Below are 24,038 nucleotides of genomic sequence, written 5' to 3' on the forward strand. Positions count from 1 at the left end.
TTTAATTTCTTTTCAGTAAAATGGATGACACTTATTTTTTGTCAAACTGTGTAGTTTTGTGAACAAACTGTCAAATGTAAATCACTAAGAAAAAAGACTTATTGCAGAGTCATAAACGCACAGTTATAAATCCCAAAGACTTTTTAAGAGCCTCTGTTGTGCTGTTATGAGTTTTACTCCCTTAAATCTGACGATAACAAAACGTGTATAAGGGCTATTGCCCTTATTAATACTTTCAATATGATTCTTATAAGTAGGTATATTAGCTTTTTAAGAGCACTTTCCTTGCCATTATAAGTTTGACTTCCTTGTTGTGTGCCATAATAAAGCACGTACAAGATTAAGAAAGCTCACAATAAATCAACTACAAGGGGTATATAAGGTAATTGTCCTTATAATTTGTGCCCAAATGCACACTTATTAAGCGATAATATGGCTCATATAAGAATATAATTTATGGCATTTTAAGCCACAACAAGAGGATTTTTTGTTTGTTGGGCCATGGGTTACTGAATAGTAGTTAGAATAAGAAGAAATTATACAATAATCATATTATGCTGGTTAGCAGAATATTAATAATTAGACGCCAAAGAAAGATGTTTTATTCGTTGGTATAGTTGACGATCAATAAATAGTAATTTGCGTTTGCCTATATGACTGTGTGGGATATTCTAAAATCGATGAAGCTCCGAAGTAACTCAAGTAAGTTATTCTCTGGAGTTAGATTTATAAATTGTCGGTATCGGTTACCTACTGTATAATATGTAGGTACGATTAAATAAATTCTAAGACCCAATTTTATATCTTGAGCATAGGTACCTAATGGAGGTAGGTATCTAAATATTACCACCTCTACTGAGAGGTGGTAATATTTAGATATAGCTAGTGCAAACAATAAACAATGGTATCCAAACGAATTTCAAGTTCTGGAGTTTTACGAAACACAAAATAAGAAGGACAACAAATAAGACAGGTGTGGATTATTCAAAACCAGTGTCACTTTATTCTAATTTCCCCCAAGTGATACAGAATAGAATAAATAGATAACAACTCTATTAAAAACTCTATAGTACTTTACTTAAAACTTATAACGACCCAATGCCATATTGTTTTACAAGCCATTGTACCGGCAATCACTCGACCATTATAACCAAAATGTCTTAAATACTCGCAATTACTCAGGTTACTTGTTCTGTTTTTTCTTCGAAAAATAATACCGATTGGCTGGTATATATATCCCTGGTGGTTTAAAGAAATTCATTAGAACACAAACTCGCTTGCTCTCAGTGTTACAGACTACCTAGCTGTTCAGAAATTTAAAAAAAGCAACATGTCTAAGTTTGTTATAATTCTTTTCGTGGCTGCATTCGCAGCTTGCATCTCTGGTGAGTTGTTTTCTCGATCATCAACAGAAAATTCCTTACTTTATTGTGTTTATTACTCAATCTAGCTAAAGTTCTGTAGTCATAAGTCATAATATTTAAGTACTTAGAGAAGTTTTCTGCCCGCGAAACGTGACGAGGTAACAAACAAACAGAGTTACTATCACGTTTATAATATTAGTAGGGATATTTTAATGATACACATTATTACAGAAAAAATGTATTTGTTTACAATGCTTATACGCACTTATTACAACTGACACATTACGTGTTACATATAACAACTAGGGATATTGCCAATTTTACATGATTGGTTTAAGTATACTCAATAAAAAATAGAATCAAAATACCTTCAATTAGTTTAAGCATAATATATTTAAAAGTAGGGTTAAATATTTGTTTCAGCTGATGACAATGGAGGCAGCCCTACTAGTTTTATGTAAGTTATACCTTGGTTATACTACATACTCAATTCGTTAAAATCATTAAACAAGCCAACATTTAATAATAATATGATTAGCAGCTCTCAGAGGCAAGAATCGAGAATATCTAGTGTGAAATATACACGAACTTAATTTTTAAAATAATATGATTATTTACAAAATTAAGCTCGTGTATATTGTTGTGTGTAGAGGCAAGAATCGAGAATATCTAGTGTGAAATATACACGAGCTTAATTTTTAAAATAATATGATTATTTTCAAAATTAAGCTCGTGTATATTTCACACTAGATATTCTCGATTCTTGAATCTGAGAGCTGCTCTCAAATGTTTATTTTTTTGTGTATATTAGAGTAAAAGAGATTTTTTTTAGTATATTACTTTAATCTGACATTGCCAGTCATATTAACTGGCTTTGTAATTTGTTTTTTTCATGTGTTTCTCTTTTTTTTGCAGGGGCGATTTAATGAAGCCTTTTAGTGATACGGCGGTAAGTGATTGTTTGACTTTTGTAGTACCCTGATACTGAATGAGCGTTTATGTAGCTACTTCGTAGTTTCTTGATTTTTCAAAAATTGTTTCTAATTCATGTAATAAATCAGTTTTCTTTAAGATAAATAACGGCTACAAATATAATGACCACCCTAAATAAAAAAAATCATGCTTACCAAAAAACATTACTGAACACCAAAAAAATAAGGCCTAAAAATACAAAAGTACCACCGTTTTAATTACGACTGCACTTCAAATTGTATTCAAAGACCAAATATATTGAATGATCACCAAAAATCATAAATGATCACCAAATCTTGAAGACCAAATTAATGCGATATTTTCACCTAAATAGGTAAACCACTATGATTACCAAATAAAGTAAACTGATGCCAAAATTACTAGCCCCTCCCGCTCAACCCCCCGTACCCCGCACCGCATACCTACCTAACCTAACCTACTGTTCTAGTAGCATTTCGTTATGCTACTAGAAAAGTAGGTTAAACTGCTATCAGTTTGAACTGCTATCAGTTAAGTTAGTTAGGTTAGGTTAGCACTGCGATCCTTACAGAAACGAAATGGTACTAGAAAAGTTAGGTTAGGTTAGGTTTAAACTGCGACCTTTACAGAAACGAAATGCTACTATAAAAGTGGGTTAAGTTAGGTTAGAACTGCGATCCTCACAGAACCGAAATGCTACTAGAAAAGTGGGTTAGGTGAGGTTTCAACTGCAACCCATACAGCATGGTATAATAATATACTCCGCCTGGTACTCCATTCCCGTCTTTTCTAGGTCACCTAACTGACACGGGCCTACGTCATCATGCGACAGCGCTATATGATAATATGCGATAGCGCTATATATAGCGGCCATGTTGTTGTGACGTAGGCCCGTGTCACTCTGGGAATGGAAGACCATGTTTTATTAGACTATGCCATACAGAAACGAAATGCTACTAGAAAAGTGGGTTAGGTTAGATTTGAACTGCGACCCATACAGAAACGAAATGCTACTAGAAAAGTGGGTTAGGTTTGAGTTGCGACCCTTGCAGAAACGAAATGCTGCTAAAAAAGCGGGTTAGGTTAGGTTTGAACTGCGACCCTTACAGAAACGAAATGCTACTAGAAAAGTGGGTTAGGTTAGGTTTGAACTGCGACCCTTACAGAAACTAAATGCTACTAGAAAAGTGGGTTAGGTTAGAACTGCGACCCTTACATAAACGAAATGCTGCTAAAAAAGTGGGTTAGGTTAGGTTTGAACTGCGCAAAAAATGTGCAAATATTTAATATATCTGAAAGGGTCAGAAACGAAATGCTACTATAAAAAGGTGACGAAGTGGATTAATTACTTTAATAGGATAACGATATATTATATTAAATATTTGCACATTTTTAATTAAAATGTGTTTACAATTTTGGTGGTCATTTACTATTTTTGGGTTTACAATGATTATTTTGGAGTAATTTGCTTTAAGAGGATAGCAAGATTAAAAGATTTGGTTATTATTTTACACTAAAATGGAGTTCTAATTTTGGTGGTCGAACTTTGATATACATAATATCATATCAGGGGCCCGTTTCTCAAAAGCTTGTGACATATGTAATACAAGTGGAAGTCCCTTTCTAACAAAAGTTGACAAAAAGTGACATCCGCTTGTATTACAAGTTACAAGCTTTTGAGAAACGGGCCCCAGATATAAAAAATGTTCATTACTTACATTTATATTACAGAAAATTGATGAAAATTCCATCAAGAATCTTAAACCTGGACCTAACCAAAAGGTGCAGGGTAATTACCGAGAAGAAGAACATCATTCAGAGACGAAGAATGGCAGAGTAACTAACCAGGGAGACTCCCAGAAAGAGATTAAAAATGACAACGGGAAAGTGACTGAAAACACCTCAAAACATTAAAACCCTGCTGATGACTACAATCGAAAAGACCAATGATAAATAAACTGTTACACTGGAAATGTTTAAGTAAAATTGTTAATGTAAATTATGAAATAAATTAGTCGCGCGAATACGGACTTTTATTTATCTTTAAATGATATCCTCTAATTCCTTAATTTTAAATTAAAGATATAGGTAGGCGGGTAAACGTAAAAAACAAAAAAAATGTTGCAATAATTACATACCTATTTTCTGTAGAATAATTTTACACTTAATAAAGAAAAACTAAAAAAACCATTTAAGGTATTTAATGCTGCTCGGCTGTGGACGTGGGTGCCGGTCTACTTGTGGGTCGCCCCTACGGAGGAGTTGCGATTCTCTGGCGTAAGAACGTTTTCCAGTCGGTATCAGTAATTAAGACTGTAAGTACTAGAATAGTAGCGGTAAAATTAGGTCTACGAGATCGCTCAATTTTAGTGTTTAGTGTTTATATGCCGGTCAACGCTACAGAAAATCTGCCAATGTTTACAGAGTGCCTAGGAGAGATTCATGCTATTATGGAAGACAACAGTGATGTCGAAGTAGTGTATGTAATGGGAGATTTTAATGCTCACCCCGCGGAAATGTTTTTTAAGGAACTGGAACAGTTTTGTGTGGACCAAGAGTGGTATTGTGTCGATGTGGAATTCCTGGGAAACAAGTCGAATACATATACATACACTAGTGAGGCGCACGGTTGTCACAGGTGGTTAGACCACTGCATTACCACGAAGTCAGCCCGAGAAACGGTCAGAAATGTTTCAGTAAGGCATGACGTGTACTGGTCTGACCACTTTCCCCTTATTGTAGAGTGTGATTTAAATAAGGTACAAATAAAGTATAAGATCACTAAACCATCTTCATTGGAAGAAGTGTTATGGGGGGAAAGGGAGTCTGCTCAGGTAGGTCTGTATCATTCATTATGCGAGGAAAGGCTAAAGCAGATAGATTTTCCTTCAGAATGTTCTAAGTGTGCCGATGGAATATGTAGGAATTGTAATCATTTTAGTGTACTGGATAAAATGTACTGCACCATAATTAGCGTCTTAACTGAAGCGGCTAGAAAGTCATGTAAAAGTAAAGTTAAAAGAAAGCAAATTGTAGGGTGGAATAGGTATGTCTCGGAGGCTCATAGGGATGCGAGGACGAAGTTTATGTGCTGGGTTTATGCTGGACGGCCATCTAATGGACGTGTGCATCTTGAAATGGTCGAAAGTAGGAAGCTCTTCAAATCCAAGCTGAAATGGTGCCAAGAGAGGCAGGAACAGATTAAATGTGACATTATAGCCACGGCCCATTCAGCTAAGGATTTTAAGAGCTTCTGGAAAAATACCAATAAACTTAGTATAAAGCCGGGTGTGCCTGTGAGCGTCGGTGGCATGACCGAAGGGAGGAGCATAGCCAACAAATTTAAGGAATTGTTTACTGTGTCGTCCGCACACACGTCCACACAGGGGGTGAGCGATGCTGAGGCCATCGTGGGAGAAAGTACCATATACTTTTCTGCAAAACAGGTAGACAAAGTCATTAAAAATATGCAGAGGGGAAAATCTCCGGGTCACGATGGTCTCAGTATCGAACACCTGAAGTATGCGGGTGTACATCTACCTCGCGTGTTGGCTATGTTTTTTACTTTGTGCTTGCGTCATGCATACCTACCTGAGCAGCTAATGAGAACAGTAGTTGTCCCGTTAGTTAAAAATAGGACAGGGGACGTGGCAGATTTCACAAATTACAGGCCAATTTCGCTTGCCTCTGTAGTTGCTAAAGTGCTTGACAGCTTGCTTAACGATCACCTCAGTAGACACATAAAACTGCATGATGCTCAATTTGGGTTTAGAGCAGGAATGTCTACTGAGAGCGCTATTTTGTGCCTTAAGCAGGCTGTCAGGTACTACAAGGACAGAAACACGCCAGTGTTCACGTGCTTTCTCGACCTGTCTAAGGCGTTTGACCTGGTGGTGTATGATCGGTTGTGGGAAAAGCTTAAAAAAACAACTGTGCCACCGGAATGCGTGTCCATACTTAAGTTTTGGTATACCCATCAGGTCAATCAAGTTAGATGGGCTGGGGAATGGTCAGACCAGTATAAACTGGAATGCGGGGTAAGACAGGGGGGGTTGACGTCTCCTGTTCTTTTTAACTTATATGTCAACGAGCTGATTGAGGAACTGAGCAGCATGCATGTCGGGTGTCATATAGATAATGTGTGTGTCAATAACATAAGTTATGCTGATGACATGGTGCTGCTTGGTCCCTCAATCAACTCGATTAGAAAGCTGCTGAGAAAATGTGAGAGTTACGCGGACCAACATGGCCTTAGGTATAAACGCTTTCAAAAATTAGTTTATATTACTTATGAAAGCAAAAGAATATAAAGAAGTATATGATTAATACATACATACATACATACATACATACAATCACGCCTATTTCCCGGAGGGGTAGGCAGAGACCACGGATTTCCACTTGCTACGATCCTGACATACCACTTTCGCTTCCTTCACATTCATAACATTCCTCATACACGCTCGCCGGTTTAGGGTGCTCTTGCTCATTAAAATGATTAATATGATTTATAATTCTAACATATTTGCTATGACTTATTTTTCAATGGTAATTTTTAATAAGACATGTCAAAATCTGTTACCTTAATGCAAAAAAAACGAACTTTAAGCGTGCTAACTTTCAAAATTCCATTTTTTATAAGATAGTATAAGTAGATGGGCAAAAATTTTGCGTCCATGTTCACCAGTGAGTAAGTGATTGAGATACCTAAACATTTAACTTTATAATGTAAAATGATATAATTTACTAACCTACTCGTTTAATTTCAGGTAGGTTGAATAAGGAACCAAGTAACCATGGGGAGGAGCAGTATTTACTAACATTTTCTTTTTGGGTCTTCAGAGTGTATCGTTTCCTTTTTTTTGCACATATTACACTTAAATATATATTCTCTGTGTAAACCCTTACGTCTTTCAATGACAAAGGCAAGATCAGCAAATGTACAATTTGTATGATCGTGCCTGATATTTGAGATCACAGAAAATAAATATTTTAAATCCACTATTCTGCGACCTTCTAAAATTTTGTTTTATCATGATTCATGATCAAAAAGCTCGGATTCAATAGTCATATCAAACGTCGATTATGCAGTTGATGATGAGCTTGCATTTTCTACCATTGGTGCTGCAAATGCATCAACCGGTGGCGATAAACTTTGCCCTCTTGTAAAACAAATTACTATTGTGATTGTGTCCAGCAAAAGGCCAAAATTCGGTTTACTTTCCTGTTTAAAATATTACTAATTTATTCATATTTCAGATTAGGTACATAGGTAACTGTCTGAATGTTACAATGCCAGCTGGCAAATTCTATCACATTTGTTTGTTTGGTAGTCATGGTAACATTCACTTACATTGATATCCTTATTAAGATCTGTATCTTATTATCCAGACCTTAAAATATTGCCACCGTTGCCCTTTAAAAAAATACTGTTTAAATAATTGGCTACTCAAACAATGCTTCTATAGTATAAATAATGACTACACAAAAATGGGTAGTATTGTATATAATGCACGAAATAAGGCCCGATTCTTAAGCGGGTTTAAATTTTGAGGCCATGTCCGCTAATACTATAGACAAAATATCAAGTTTAATAAACACAAAAAAAAAAAACATTGATGGGCCTTATTTTATAATTTAGGCCTTACTTTGTAATTTAAAGTAGAGTTAGGCCAAGAAAAATCTATAGCGATTTTGATAGAACACGCAGTGCAAGTATTATTTCAAACGTCGCTTCTATGAAATTATGACATATAAATAACACTTGCACTGCGTGTGCTATCAAAATTGCTGTAGACTTTTCTTGGTCTGACTGAAATCACGTTTGTTGTATGGGAGGCCCCACTAAAATTTTTATTTTATCCTGTTTTTAGTATTTGTTGTTATAGCGGCAACAGAAATAAATCATCTGTGAAAATTTCAACTGTCTAGCTATCACGGTTCGTGAGATACAGCCTGGTGACAGACGGACGGACGGACAGCGGAATCTTAGTAATAGGGTCCCGTGTTTTACCCTTTGGGTACGGAACCCTAAAACCGATTTACAATGTAGATAAAGGTAGCAACAGGCGGTCTTATCGCTGTTAGTTCTTATTCTTCGTTTGTTTAGCATTAGAGTGAAGGTGACGTGTCTTTTTTAAGCATGCAATCGTATAATTATTTAGCTTTTTTTGTAATAGTTATGTACTTAGTGGTTAATATTAGTATTTACTATTTTTTTTTCAATAATGCTTAAAAACGAAGTATAGACATGACAACCAAATATTAACGCCATTGTAGGGCAGGATATACAGAACATGAATCATTTGTTCTGTCACGCCCCGTGATTGTTGAGCCATTTAGGGTTCTAGCTAAATTGGACATTCCATAGAGCACGAGTAAGTATGGAACAACCAATTCAGCTAGGACCCTAAATTGCTCGACAATTACGAAGCGTGCCTGTAGGTACCTAAAAATTTTGTTAACCCATTTTAACCATGCAATAAAATATTTTTGATTTTGATTTCTAATTTGAAATATTAGAATCAAAAAGTTCATAATAGATTGTATATCATAACTACAAAAATGTGTTCCCTACTCTCAACCCAAAACCCCTTGTATCTTAGGATCTAGATATTTTCACACAAGACGGTTTATCGATAACTTCTTACATCACTAGATTATCGACATTAAATGTCGACTATTGCCCATCACTTTTCTGGCTGTGTACGTATTTAGAAACTTGACTCCGCCCCTAAAATTAGTGCGATAGGGACAACTGCAGCTGAGGCGAAAAATCCTGCGTAAAAATGGCAAAAATCGAGGTTTCGTAGTCCTCTTTTTCCTCCCCCAAAACTTAACCAATCGTAACCAAATTTGGAAATCTAAATGATTATGAAATTATCTGTGTCGGACCGTTTTGCTTCTTTGGCTAATTGATATCAGTTTTGAATACCACGCCTCTCATTGCGGCATAGTCTATTAGGCCATTTTGGCCGTTTTTGAAGGGCTCTAGCGCCTTAAAAAACAAAAATATCAAAAAAAGCAAAACGGTCCGACACAGATATTGACAATATTAATCTGTGTTGAAAAAATCATTGCTCTAGCTTCAAAAACCACGGAGGAAAACGAGGACTACGTTTGTATGGAGGAATGACCACTCCTGTTGGCTCTTAAGTACTCTCTATATTTTCTTGCAAACAGATGGTATTAATTGTATCATTGACTACTTATTGATTGTAGAAGAGTTATGTAGGTAGTTATAAAGTCTAAGTCTCCTACGACGATGTTATGGCACGCGTTGTACACAGTGTCGTATTGCGGTTAACGTTTTTTTCTATTTACTGGCCACTTAATAGTCAATTACACAATTTCTGGAATTTTCAAAATCATAATTTATTACGTATTTAGTTACATAACTTTAAACAAACTTTATTTATTGTGTAAGTAGTAACACAATTGCCACATTTCAACAAATGAACTTTCAAAAATTAATAACTTCCAAATGCTCAACATTGGCGATTTAAAATAAATAAAACAGTGGTGTGAACTTACCCCGACTTCCCCTTATTGTCACATGGCTCTGACACGCGCGCGCGCCTATATATTCCCAGGTGGTTTACCGAAGCCATCACAACTTCAGTAGCACTTACAGTTCGTATTAAAATTATCAAATTAAATAATTGAAATGTCGAAGTTCATAATCCTTCTTTTCGTTGTGACTTTCGCTGCTTTCGCTGCCGGTAAATATATTTAAAATAAACCTACTTACTCACTACAATATAAGGGTCAAACAGATCACTGTGTTATGTCTTTCCTGTAGACATACACAAGAGTTAAGGGCTATAAAGGTTAATTTTCTTATTTAACCCTTATCCACGTGAAAAGGTCCTCCTTTTATTTAAAGAACTATGATAAAATCATTACTTACATGCCCACAAGCTGTTAACTATGGCCCACAGGAGAGAAAACTAGCGTGTTATCGCGAACAGCACATTTTTCTCTACTGTGGGCAATAGTTAACAGCTTGTGGGCATGTAAGCAATGATTTTATCATAGTTCTCTAAATAAAAGGAGGACCTTTTCACGTGGATAAGGGTTAAATAAGAAAATTAACCTTTATAGCCCTTAACTCTTGTGTATGTCTACAGGAAAGACATAACACAGTGATCTGTTTGACCCATAAAACGTAAAATTATCCTTCTTAACTAAGTGCTACCTACCTACAATTGTTTGTTATCCCTAATTGTTTGTAAGTAATACTCGTGTATATCTCGTAAAATCAATTTCTTAGTAACCTTACCATGAGCAGCTGACACTGACATATTTGCTAGCGTGTGCGTGTGAGCGAGATGTATAAAAAGTAAGTTACGCAGACGTCAGCGAATATGTCAGGGTCAAACTCGTAGTAGCCGCGTACTGTACGGCTACCACCAGTTTTGACATTGACATAACGCTCACGTTTACGTAACTTACTTTCTATGCATCTCGCTCGTACTGGCATATTTGTGCAAGCGAGATGTACAGAAAGTAAAGTACGTAAACGTGAGCGTTATGTCAATGTCAAAACTGGTGGTAGCCGTACTGGTATATCTTTAACTAAACTTTCGATTAAAGTTTAAACGTTTTGGAGATTAGTGTCGGTCTAGAAGTTGTTTCGTCCAGTTACCTCCGACTTCTCATTTTATTTTATATGTGTAATAATAATATGTAACAAAGACTATCTATAGTAATCGGGGTGGCAGTTACTAACTAAAAATTAAACTTTTAAGTTACTCTACTGACTATTGTTTTCAGCCAGCGATGATGACAACGATGACTTCCCATCATTTCCGTCAGATTTGTAAGTACATATGCAACCTAATATATATTTTTAAAAACAGGATTACCTTTAAGGAACGGTTGTAACTTAATAATGGAATGTTAATGAAAAAATTATATCCAAGGAGCCGTTCTTTGCGTTGCGTGCCTAAACGATCATAAATCTAGGAATAGTAAGTCTCGTCATTTTTAGTCTGATGAAAAACCTAGTATAGTATTTTTCTAACTCGATGGGTAGGCTGACAGGTGTCATTTTAATACAATTTTTCAGATTTGGAGTTTTTAGGTTACTTATACATTTTATGGAGATCACACCTGTCACTCTACTATATCGAGTTTGAAAATAGGTACTATATTTGGCATAAAAAAAGATCTTCCTGAACTTACATTAATTAAAGGTATTTTGCAACTTTAAGCTCCAGGCCTAATCATCTCATACAGAATTTTTTCTTCTTTTCGTGTGAAGGGATCATAAGTATCATAACTAAATAATATTTTGCCAATATCTTGCCACCTCTAACCCCTGGGGGGTAGCTTTTCTGTAGTGCACGTAGTTGGACACAAGGAACACTGCATCATATGTTGCGTTGTTTATAGGTCGCCACTATCGCCACATTTCTAAGTATTTATCTGAATTATTTTCCTACCAAATTTCATGAATCATATTATAAACAAATATAATTCATTTTAATGTTCAATACCAACGTACTTATGAGAATAAAAAAGGATGACTCACGTTATACCAGGCCGGAGTTTCCGGCGCATCGTTTTCTATGTAAAGCGTCACGTGGTCACTTGTCATGTCATAGAAAAGTAAGCGCCGGAAGCTCCGGCCCGGACACGGCCCGGTCTAACGTGAGTCGTCCTTAAGGCGTGGGTATAATATGTTTGTTCTTCTAATACAACAGTTGTATTATTATAAAGCAGAGACGCATTCCATGTAGATTTTCGTACATTGACACGCCTGTTGCTCTCTCTCTCTAATTGGTCCTGGTTGTCAATGTCACTGTGCGAGCATGACAGCAATATAATTATGCGCGTGCAATAGAGATAGCAACAGGCGGGTGAATACACGAAAATCTATGTGAAAAGCGTCTTTCTTTAGACTGTAAGGCTAAGCTTTTATTTTTGTTTTTTAGATTTAGCAGCGGGCTAGATAGTAGCCAAAATATCGTAAGTATTTATATTTATTTTCTTCGTTATTTTATTGTTATCATGTTTTGCACAAAAAAAAGACCAACATAATATTTTGTTAGACCAAGTAGTGAAAAAGTTAGATTATGTTATATATTTGCAATATACTTACAAAGCCCTTTCATTTGGTACCCTGCATGGTATACTATCACTCATACCAACTCATACTTTTTCTTTTAAACATTTTTAAAAGAAATAAGTCAAAAACTTTGTACTGCCGACTTTGTGACGTCATAAAAACTCATTTCACCACTTTAGAAGGTGACAACATGCATTTTGATAATTAGTAAACCATGCTGATTCCAACGATATCACTTGTCGGTATAAACCTACGAAAATCGTAAATAGGTAGTTCCTACGAAATGGCCTCTCCACTATATGTAGATAGATAAGATGAAGACACAAAACAAGGAATATTCCCTTATGGGAAATTCGTGGGAAATTTCCCCTGTTCCCGGGAATATCCCCCAAATAAGGAAATATTGAAACATAGATTAAGCGAATTACAATTATTATTAAAGCTAGCTATAACGGCAAGTACGTTTAGTAAAACAAAATAGGTAGCCATAAACCGTAAACTGCAAATTTTTAGGACTGCCCGCACTTAGTATTTCTTTACTCAGGGGTAAATTATCAATTTTATGTTATAGGCGATTAAATCCCGTAGCTGTATTAATGTTACAGAATCCTAAATAACTCTCTTAGGTTTTCCTTTAAATTATAACTTTTCTGTTAAACAAATAAAGTCTCAAATAGGCAAGTCGATGGAAAGTGGGGTCTATAGGGGCCACGCTAACAGTTCATACTTAAAAATTCAATATATCAGATTTATATGTTCATTAGTTACATAAGGTTATGTGGGATAAGAAAAACATAGTTTATTTTACTCGGGGCAAGAGTAATAGTATGACTAGTATGAGGATTCCCTACAAGTGTTAATCTTACCCCATCTGACCTCACTTATTAATATTACAGAAAAATGATGAAGATTCAATCAAGAATCTTAAACCTGATGGGCCTAACGAAAAGGTGCACGGTACTTTCACAGAAGAAGAACATCATTCAGAGACGAAGAATGGCAGAGTAATTGACCAGGGAGCCTCCCAGGAAACGATTAAAAATAACAACGGGAAAGTGACTGAAGACGACTCAGAACAATAAAACCCGGCAGATGACTACAATTGAAAAGACCACTGATAAACAAACTGTTAGTGTAAACTTGTTAGTGTAAATTATAAAATAAATTAGTCGCGCGATTACGGAGATTTTTTATCCCTAAAAGATATCCTCTAACTCTAATGCCTTAATTTTAAATTTAAAAACAGGTGGGTGGGTAGCTGTTAAAAAAAATGCCGCAATGATTACACACCTGTTTTCAGTAGAATTATTTTATACTTAATAGAGAAAAACTAAAAACATTCAAAATATTTAAAACTTTTACAAATCGCTTCCCTCTGGCGCATGTTTTGGGACCGAACAAATTTAACCGAAATATGCACTTATAAATTTCGACCCAGCTTTAAGAAAATATAAAGCAAGTATATAGTTGCATAGGTAGTTAGCCGAAGAAAATAATATATACTCGTAGAGAGCACTTTAAGGATGGCCCACGATAGACCGGCCCGTGGGCGGGCCGGTCCGTCCGACACTTCGTTATCTATGACGGGTGCTCGGTGATCTCGTGATGCTTTCAATAGAAAACGATGTGTCGGTCGGACGCGCTGATCCCCGGACCGGTCTAACGTGAGTCATCCTTTAAGCGCTTCAATATCCTCATAAGTCCCTGAGGCCTTAAAGGAAGTATAAGTATCTGTTGCATTATAATAGTCTCAAATTACTTACACTTGTTATAATTTTAATACGTAATAGAAACTAAAAACACGTACATGTAGGTAAATGACACGTGAAATAAGTTTATCAGTTGAAGCGCGTCACAGAAAATTGACTTTGGTAATTAGGTACTCATATGCAGAGTTCGGACCACGTTCGGACATTTCATCGCCATAAATAAATATTATATAGAACAAGATGTACACTTTTGGACACTTTTGGGTTGTGGTTATGAATGTAATATAAAAATATATTATTAAAATAATAGTACATAATACTCATTTAATATATCCTGTTTTATTTGTTTTGCGATGGAATGTTTGAGCTCTGCCATCGGATATTAAAAGACAGTCTTTTTGTTTGATTTTTCTTACATCGCTACAGACTGCTTCACCAGCCCCCTTTTATAAAATTTTATTGATACAATACTCCGTGTATTATTGTGGCCGTATGGAAAGATTTGGCGGTCAAGTCAGAATATATTTGCGATGTGTCTTATGTTGTGTTCGTGCGCATTTATTTTTATAGGCGCTGCAAGTTATATGAAACTCACAATAGACTAAAAGGGGTGTCCATTGGAGCCAACGTGGCACAAGAAACGGCACTTGAATAAACTCTTCTAGAAAATTATGAAACTGATAACTGATGTATGTATTGTTTTCTGTAATGAGGTGTGCAATATAGAGTATTTGTATTGTATTGTAAATACCTAGGGCACATAATAATGAATAAATAATAAAAGTAAAACACGCCTGCGTGAATAGGTACAGTTCGTACCTAGTCTCATTTATTTGTCATTTTGTTCGTCTAAATACTCTAAATAAATAATAAATAAATGTTATAGAACAATTTTACGCAATACGACCTAGTCCCACAGTAAGCTCAATAAGGCTTGTATTGTCGGTACTAGACGACGATTATATAGTTAAATATATAAATACTTATATATATAGAATTCATCTATAACTCAAGAACAAATAATTGTGATAAACACCCAAATAATGCCCTTACCAAGATTCGAACCCGGGACCTCCTGCTTCGTCGTAGGCAAAGTCACTATCGACTAGGCTAGGAGGCCGTAAAAGCATAAAATACATATATTATATTCCCTTTAAAATAATCGATAATAGAATTTTGCGTAAATAATTATTACTGTTGTGTAAAACAGATGTTACTGTTATTTGCACAAACATTCAGTGACGCTCTTTTCCCTTTGTTAGTACACATACAACTGTACCTACGTTTTTACGCAAGCAAAATATTTAAACTGTTTCCACAACTGGGGCCTCATCGAGTCCTGATCATTAAATACTTGTGTCTAATTATACGCTCTACAAATATAAATAATAAGTATTTCCCTTAAAATAAGCCATATACAAGGTGACTTCAAATTGGTAATTGGGTCTCAATTGAGTCCCATGCTTTTGAAATAGTCAAAAGTATTTTTTTTATATTTTAATTTTTCCTGTATTTCTGGCTTCACGTGGTTATCCCTAACATCATGATTAATAAAAATAATAAAGAAGTTTAAAGTATTTCGAATGAACACTTTCCTCTTTGGTTATCAATCACAGCCACGTATTTATGAAGTAAACGTGTTTTGATTAGTAGTTGACACTTGTCAAAGAAAATAAGAGTGAGGCCAAGCGCGCACCACGATTTTAATTTTTGCGACACGATTTTAGAATCGCGCTGTAATATATCGCAGAAAATTCACTGCGCGCACTGCGATGAAAAAGTCGACGATTTGTTCATTCTCAACATGGATTTCGTAATAGTCGTTTGTCATGAAACGTGTCTTTAATATGCGTTCGCCGTATAACTTTGTGTATTTACACAAAGGTGATCTCCTTCTATTTCCATAATTAAATGGTCAACATCTAGCGTCTCATCTTGAGACTCCATCGGAGAAGCAGTTTCCGACATGTTGAGGCTTGGAGAGCGAAGTGCCGACTGAGGTCTGGGGTGCGATTTTATTATCGCAGTGCGCGCAGGGCCATACAACTCCGTATGCTGCAATTCACTTTGCGACAATCGCGTCGCGAGCAGTCGCGGAAAAATGTGACAAATCACAATTTTAAAATCGCTGCGATTTTTTTGTCGCATATGTGCGCACTGCCATATAAACACATACGTTACATTTCTGCGACTAAATTATCGCGCGACAAAAAGTCGTGGTGCGTTCAAATGTTTTGTAGTACCAGGTATTACCAATTTATTGCATGTTTATTGCAATAAACACAATTCGTAATTAGTTTCTTTATTTAATATATCAAATATAATTCAATAACTTTTAATTCATATTTGTTTTTTTTTTTTTTAATTTATTTACACATCACAAAAACATAATACAAACAACTTAAAACTAAGATGCGCCACAGAAACTTGTGAAAGTTTATGCGTGGTGCAAATGCATCACTACGCTCAAACTGCATGTGTAATGTTTATATACCTATGCTTTTTTTGTATATGGTACTTATATACTAGACACATAAAGGAAAAAATAAGTTCGTAAGTAAACAAGTATCAGGTAACACCTGTCATCACACATTCCCATCCTGGTAATATTTCTTAAAAGCGTTTTTACATTTAGTTTTATTTTCGAGGGTATTTTTATATATTTCTTCTGGTATATTATTTAGTATGCTAGATAGCATATATTTCCACGTCCTCCTGCCATACACGTTTACGTTCTTTGGGAGAATATATCTAGATTGAACAACTGTGCTACGTAATTTTTTATGTCTGTATTTCATTTCTAGTAGTTTTATTTTATCATATTCATCGAGAACTATCGACATGTTGATTTTGTCAAAGATAGACATTACTTTACAGTGTTTAAAAATATCACATTCGTTATCAAATCTATTTAAGTATGTTGGTAAAATAGTTTTAAGTATGCTAAGTTGTAGTTTATATATGTTATCTATGTATGTTTTATATGTTCGTCCGTAGCTACTTAGCCCATAACTTATGACCGTGTCTGCCAGAGACAGGTATAGTAATCGTAATATATTATAAGGGAGTTTATATTTAAGTATGTTCATTTGGGAACGCAGAGACCGTAATTTGTCACATACATGTTCAATGTGAGGCTTCCAGTTGAGGTGTTTGTCGATGACAAGGCCCAGGTAGGTGTGTTGGTCCACCAGCTGGAGCGGCTCGCACGCGCACGCGCGCGGGTCGTGCCAGCAGGGGTGCGCATGAGCTATAACTATAGGGTTGACACTTTTTGCGTATGGGGAGCGTATGTGTAAAAGTTTTGTTTTGTTGGCATTTATAACTAAGCCTACGTCGTGAGCCCACTTACACAGAGTATCAAAATTGTATTGCATCATTTCCTGTGCCTCACTGATGTTTCTGCCGTATGTGACCAAGCACGTATCATCGGCAAATTGGTATACAGAGCCCTTTGTGAATAGGTTACACATGTCGTTGACGTACGTTAAATATTCGGTTGGACCTAAAATCGAACCTTGTGCCGTGCCTTTTTGTGTAGGTATGGGGTCACTATCTTGTCCATTGATGCGTACGACTGTATTTCGGTTTGTATGGTAGTCACGGAACCACTCCAGGAAAGGGCCCTGTATACCTACCGTTTTAAGCTTATAAAATAGCGTGTTATAATTTAAAACATCGAATGCTTTGCTGAAGTCAATGAAGACAACCAGCACCTGATTTCTGTTATTCAGTTGCTGGTTGACCTCATTGACAAATGTTGATAAAAGCTGGGAAGTATTTCGACCCTTTTGAAACCCATATTGTTTATCATTTATTATGTCGTTTTTAGAAAGGAAACTCGTTACCCCTCGCCGATATACCTCTCAACTATCTTATCAATGCATGGTAAAATCGTAATTGGTCTATAATTATTTACGTCATTGTACGCCCCTTTCTTATGAATGGGCCTAACTATACCTATTTTTAATTGATCGGGGTATGAGGACGTGGAAATGCATGCGTTAATTAGGTGTGTGATGACCGGCGTTATCTCTGTGCTAATACATAACAAATCTCTGACCCGTATGTTATAGATTTATAATTTTTAAGATGTTTATGTTATATTTATTAGGTATAATTATTATTATTTAGTTGCAGAATTTATGGCTAGATTTGATAGTAGGTATATTTATGAAGGTATATATACTTAAAAAAACCTTACAAACAATAATTGTTGTTAACATACACGTCATCGTCATCGTAATCACGGCGACAAGCGTGTGGTTTTGCGTGGACGCAGACTGCTTTGTCCGTTCGGTTCCGCGCGCAGTTTGACGGCCCGATTGTTATTTAAATTAATATCATAATTGGCAACTACTTTGTTGTGATAATCGTTTTAGGATTTTGCCAGTTTACGCGGAAAAATAAGAATAATGAATATCAAGGACTTTGGATGAGGCGATTACGCAGTATCGCTCCACACCCAATACTAGGCCACGATTACCACGTTTGCCTATGAATAGACACAATCTAGCGCTAATGGGAGCCCTAAACGCTTTACTAGAGCCATATTTGCGGACTAGTAAAGATTTAGATGATACGCACGCGATCATGTATTGCGGAGCCATCGCGGCGTGCCGTGTTGCACGAGTCAAGTTTCCGGACTCTGAACGTGCACCTAGGACCGCCGGGGGTGCCCCCGCATGGCAAATACGGATCGAGCGACGTATCAGCTCTTTTAGGACTCTTATCGCAAAGCTGATCTGCTTCAGGGGGGGGCAACAATCGCCCCCGAGTAATGCGCTTTGTAAACCAGGCATTCGCGGGGACGGATATCAGGCCCCGCGACTACATGGCCAACATTACGGAGCGCATCGACTTTCTAAAGCAGAAAGTCTATGCATGGGCAAACCGTATTCGCCGCTACAGAGAGCGTGTGGACCGATTCCAGCAGAGCCGTCTTTTCCAGAGTGACCAAAGGAAGATGTACCGAAAGTGGGAGGAAACCAACCCTCGTGCGTCCGACTCGCAGCCACCGGAGGCTACTGTCATGAATGACTTCTGGCGTAGCATCTGGTCAGTGCCTGTCGGACACACCGAGGGGAGTTGGATGAGTGTTGTCGAGCGTGAGTGCGAGTCCATCGAACCTATGGGGGCAGTCACCATCAGCCCCGATGACGTAAGTTGTGCCATTCGCACGGCCCAGAACTGGAAAAGTCCTGGGCCGGATGGATTGCACAACTTCTGGCTAAAATGGTTCCGATGCTCACACTCCTGCTTGGCAGCACAATTTCAACAAGCCCTCGAGCTTGGTTCTCCCCCACCTTCCTTAACAACTGGTGTCACCTTCCTGCTCTATAAGTCCGGTAGTACCACGGAAGCGAAGAACTACAGACCCATCACATGCTTGCCTACACTCTACAAGCTCCTTACATCCATTTTGAGAGCAAAAATCAACGCGCACATTGTCGCAAACAATATTTTGGCCTCTGCTCAAAATGGATGTAGGGTTGGGTCCCGTGGTACTAAAGAGCTCCTCCTCATAGACATGACCATCTGCCAACAAATCCGGCGGAACAGGGAGGCCCTCTCAGCAGCCTGGATTGACTACAAGAAGGCCTATGATTCGGTGCCTCACTCATGGCTGGAGAGGGTCTTAGAGCTGTATAAAGTTGATACAGCTTTAAGAGCCTTTCTAAGCGCGTGTATGAGGCAATGGACCACAGTCCTTCGTCAACCAGGAGGCGGGGATGGGAGCCCTGGCCCGCAGGATTTTATAAGGATTGAGCGAGGAATATTTCAGGGTGATAGTCTGAGTCCTCTGTGGTTCTGCCTAGCTCTGAATCCTCTCAGTACCTTGCTGAAGGATTTAGAACTAGGTTGCCGGCTTCGGAGAGGGGGTGAAGTCATTTCTCACCTTCTGTACATGGATGATCTCAAATTATTTGCACCAAATAGCCAAGACTTGGTGGAGCTACTGAAAACTACCGAAGTCTTCAGTAATGCCATCAACATGGAGTTTGGTGTCGATAAATGTGCGGTTATGCATGTACAGCGGGGGAAAGTTGTAAATTCAACAAATTTACAACTTTCTGAGACAATGTCTTTCAGATCCATCTCTGAATCAGAAACCTATAAATACCTTGGCATGTCACAGTCGTTGGGTATTGAGGAAGAAGGTATTAGACGGTCGGTGAAGGAGCGCTTTTTCAGTCGGCTCACAAAAGTACTCAACAGTCTTTTGTCAGGAGGCAACAAAGTGCGCGCCTTCAACGCCTGGGTAATGCCTCTACTCACATACTCCTTTGGCATACTAAGGTGGACTCAGACCGAGCTGGATGCCCTGGATCGGAGGGTCCGACAGCTGCTCACCACTCACCGTATGTTGCACCCACGCTCGTCTGTTATGAGATTGTACATCCCGCGGAAATGTGGAGGTCGCGGCTTTCTAAACGCCAAAAATCTCCACAACCGTGAGGTGTACAATCTCAGGAATTATTTCCTCAACGAGTGTGGGATGCATTGTGATGTGGTGGCAGCTGACAAGGGCCTCACGCCGCTCTCCTTGGCGAACGAGAACTGGCGCAAACCTGTAGTACTAAGCACCGAGGACCGCAAGGCGGTATGGAAGGATAAGCAGCTACACGGGCGGTTCTACAAGGCCCTCACGGGACCCGATGTGGACCTGCTCGCGTCGGTGAACTGGTTACGATTCGGGGACCTCTTCGGAGAAACCGAGGGTTTTGCCTGTGCAATTGCGGACGAAGTGATGATGACGAACAACTATCGGAAATATATCCTGAAGGACGGTACGGTCGACATTTGTCGGGCATGCCGCCGTCCCGGAGAGTCACTCAGGCATATTATCTCCGGTTGTTCTCATCTTGCTAACGGCGAGTACTTGCACAGACATAACCTCGTAGCCAGAATTATTCACCAGCAGCTTGCCCTCCTATACGGCCTTGTGGACCGCGAAGTGCCGTACTACAAGTACTCACCTGCGCCAGTTCTCGAAAATGGTCGTGCCACGCTCTATTGGGATCGATCTATCATCACTGACAGGACTATTGTAGCCAATAAGCCTGACATCGTGCTGATAGATCGATCGCAGCGCCGGACCGTGCTCGTCGACGTCACCATCCCCCATGATGAGAATCTCGTGAAGGCCGAGAAGGACAAGTCCAGCAAGTACCTAGACTTAGCCCACGAGATAACCGCTATGTGGGATGTTGACTCGACGATCATTGTTCCTATAGTCGTGTCAGCGAACGGTCTCATAGCGAAGAGTCTCGACCAACACCTAGAGAGACTCTCGCTGGGTGGTTGGATCAAGGGTCAGATGCAGAAGGCGGTAATTTTGGACACGGCGCGTATAGTACGTCGATTCCTCACTCTGCGGCCCTGACCACCGGCAGCTTGGACCCTGCCCCGCTGCCGGCGGCACCCTAGGTTAGGTTTTTTATAATGTGTTTATATATTTTTGTTATGTTTTGTAAGTGTTTTTATATTTTACTTTTATACTCACATTGTAAAACCCTAACCTAAGACCCTAATTGAATAAAGAGAATGAATATCACATTTTATTTCACTCATAGGTACGAGCCAGGATTTGAAGCCGCGACCTCCGGAATGAAAGTCGGACGTCATATCCACTCGGCCACCACCGCTCATCATCATATAATTTGATATTTACCACTAGCTTTTCGGTGAAGGAAAACATCGTGAGGAAACCTGCATACATCTGCGAAGAAATTCAAAGGTGTATGTGAAGTCCGCAATCCGCATTGGGCTAGCGTGGGGACTATAGCCCAAGCCCTCTCGCGCATGAGAGGAGGCCTGTGCCCAGCAGTGGGACGTATATAGGCTGAATTATTATTATTATTTGTTTGTCCTTTCCATTTCTCGGGACCATGGGGTCCCGGACCTTTGGGAGGCGTGCGTGGGGCCGAAGCCAACAGCGCAGAGGCCCTTTAAGACAGTTTACTCTAAAAGCAAGGGATACACATGGCGGATACCATCCCCGAGCGCACAATATGATACATCCGGAGATGGTCTCCGCCAGGTGCAAAGACTATTGCGGTGCAGCACTTTTGTGCTGCGATGGGAACTAAGGTCATGGGCTATTGATATGCAAGTTGGATGGACTGGATAATGGGCTATGGGAGGAGACTAGCGGACACCTGCCGTGACAATCAATCTCAAAATTGTGTAAGACAGGTGGTGACTCGCCTACTCATTTAGTGGGCCCTACAACGGCCGCACGCACAGTGCGACAATAGGGCAACACTTCGGAGCGGCTGTAAGGTTGTCTAGAGGTGAGTCTGCGGTAGCCAGATTCCGGTGATCCGTTCAGCAGGCCGCCGGCGTTATGACATTTTACACTTCCAACCTGGAGCATAGGTCCCGCTCTTGCGTCTCCACTCTGGCCGGCCAATTAAGGCAAGCACAGAGGCGAGGGCCAGATGACAGGGCCCTCTGGAATAGGGGTCCGCGGTGTCGCCACTCACCGTCAGCTCGCCACAAGCTGCCCCCGCGGGGTTATTATTATTATTATTATATACATTTTATTTAATTGTTATATACTAGCAAATTATGGAATTTTCAAATAGTCTAATTCGCAAAAGGTTGCTTCCGAAAAACAAAGCTGCGCGACTTATTATAAATATACCCAGATTTCTATAGGGGTGTCAACGATTCCCTAGAGTTCCCTCGATATCTTCAGGATCCCACCGTCAGATCTTGACTTGATATCATTAGAACAATTTGTGAAGCAAACAAAATAAACAATCTCTGAATCTATCCAGCTTTCTTCGTAAAACATACATATAAAAAATTACAACCAAGTTATTAAGAACCTTCTCCTTTTTTTTAATCGGTTAAAATAGTGCGGAGGGCGTATTATAGCGTCATTTTTGTTTGCTATTTATTCTCTTGTTGGTGAGATTAAAAAAATAGTACCTCCATGGCCACGTGGACTATGAATGCTACACTCTGTACACGAGTTTCGGGGATTGTAGTTAGATGAGCCCCACGTATCTACATACTTCCCGTACCCCCTCGCTTGGTGCACGGCGCAGCACACATCCCTTCCAGGGCCTGTTAATACGTTGATTAGTTTTTAGTACAAGTTTATTTATACATTTGCTACTTGCGTTTAGTGGCAATGGCAAATGTATTAACTCGGAATAAGCACGAGTATTGACTCGTGGATACAGGTGTTACACGTTGGTGTAAACAGGCCCTTAATGCGTAAATGCAAACAGCGCACAATCGGGCTAAAAATAATACTAAAACAGATAGGTGTAGGTATACTTATTCTCACGTATCAGGTAAAATTCCTAAGGATCTTGAAGTGATTCGTAATCTTTTCGAAACAGGTTGGGAGTACCTATAAAAACCTGCTAATATGCATCCATTACAAAATCCGCCCTTTTACAAAGTCAATAGGGTTAGCCTCGAGGCTCAATCATAATACTTACTTTCTTCAAAAACATTGTAGATTTGCTAGTTGTACGCTTAATTTTTTTTTTTTTTAATTGAAAAATTGAAAATTGAAAATTGAAAAATTATTTATTTCCTTATTAAACTTATATCAACCAGGGCATTACCCTATACATGGTTCAGTATGATGGGTTAGGACCTTAAGACTGGTGATTTTTGTATTCTTCAAGTTGCGAACAATTTCGCAAAATTTTGTTAGCTCCTTTGTGATTTAAATTTCCCAATTCAGTATTTAGCCTGTCTTTAGGCCGTGTGACGACCAGATATAAAGCATAACCGGTTTAAAGACATCTTTTTCATGAATCTTCGGCATTCCTTCAAGATTTGGTAAATGGCTAATGGTATACTTTTCAGTTGCCTATAAGGTTGCCTATCGTCAGGATCTATCGATGAAATCCGGTTCTCATCAAATGTTGTAGGTCCGCCTATTTGGACGAATCCAATACTTAATACATTGCC

The sequence above is a fragment of the Cydia splendana genome, chromosome 4 (genome assembly GCF_910591565.1).
Source record: "Cydia splendana chromosome 4, ilCydSple1.2, whole genome shotgun sequence".
Lineage (NCBI taxonomy): Eukaryota > Metazoa > Arthropoda > Insecta > Lepidoptera > Tortricidae > Cydia > Cydia splendana.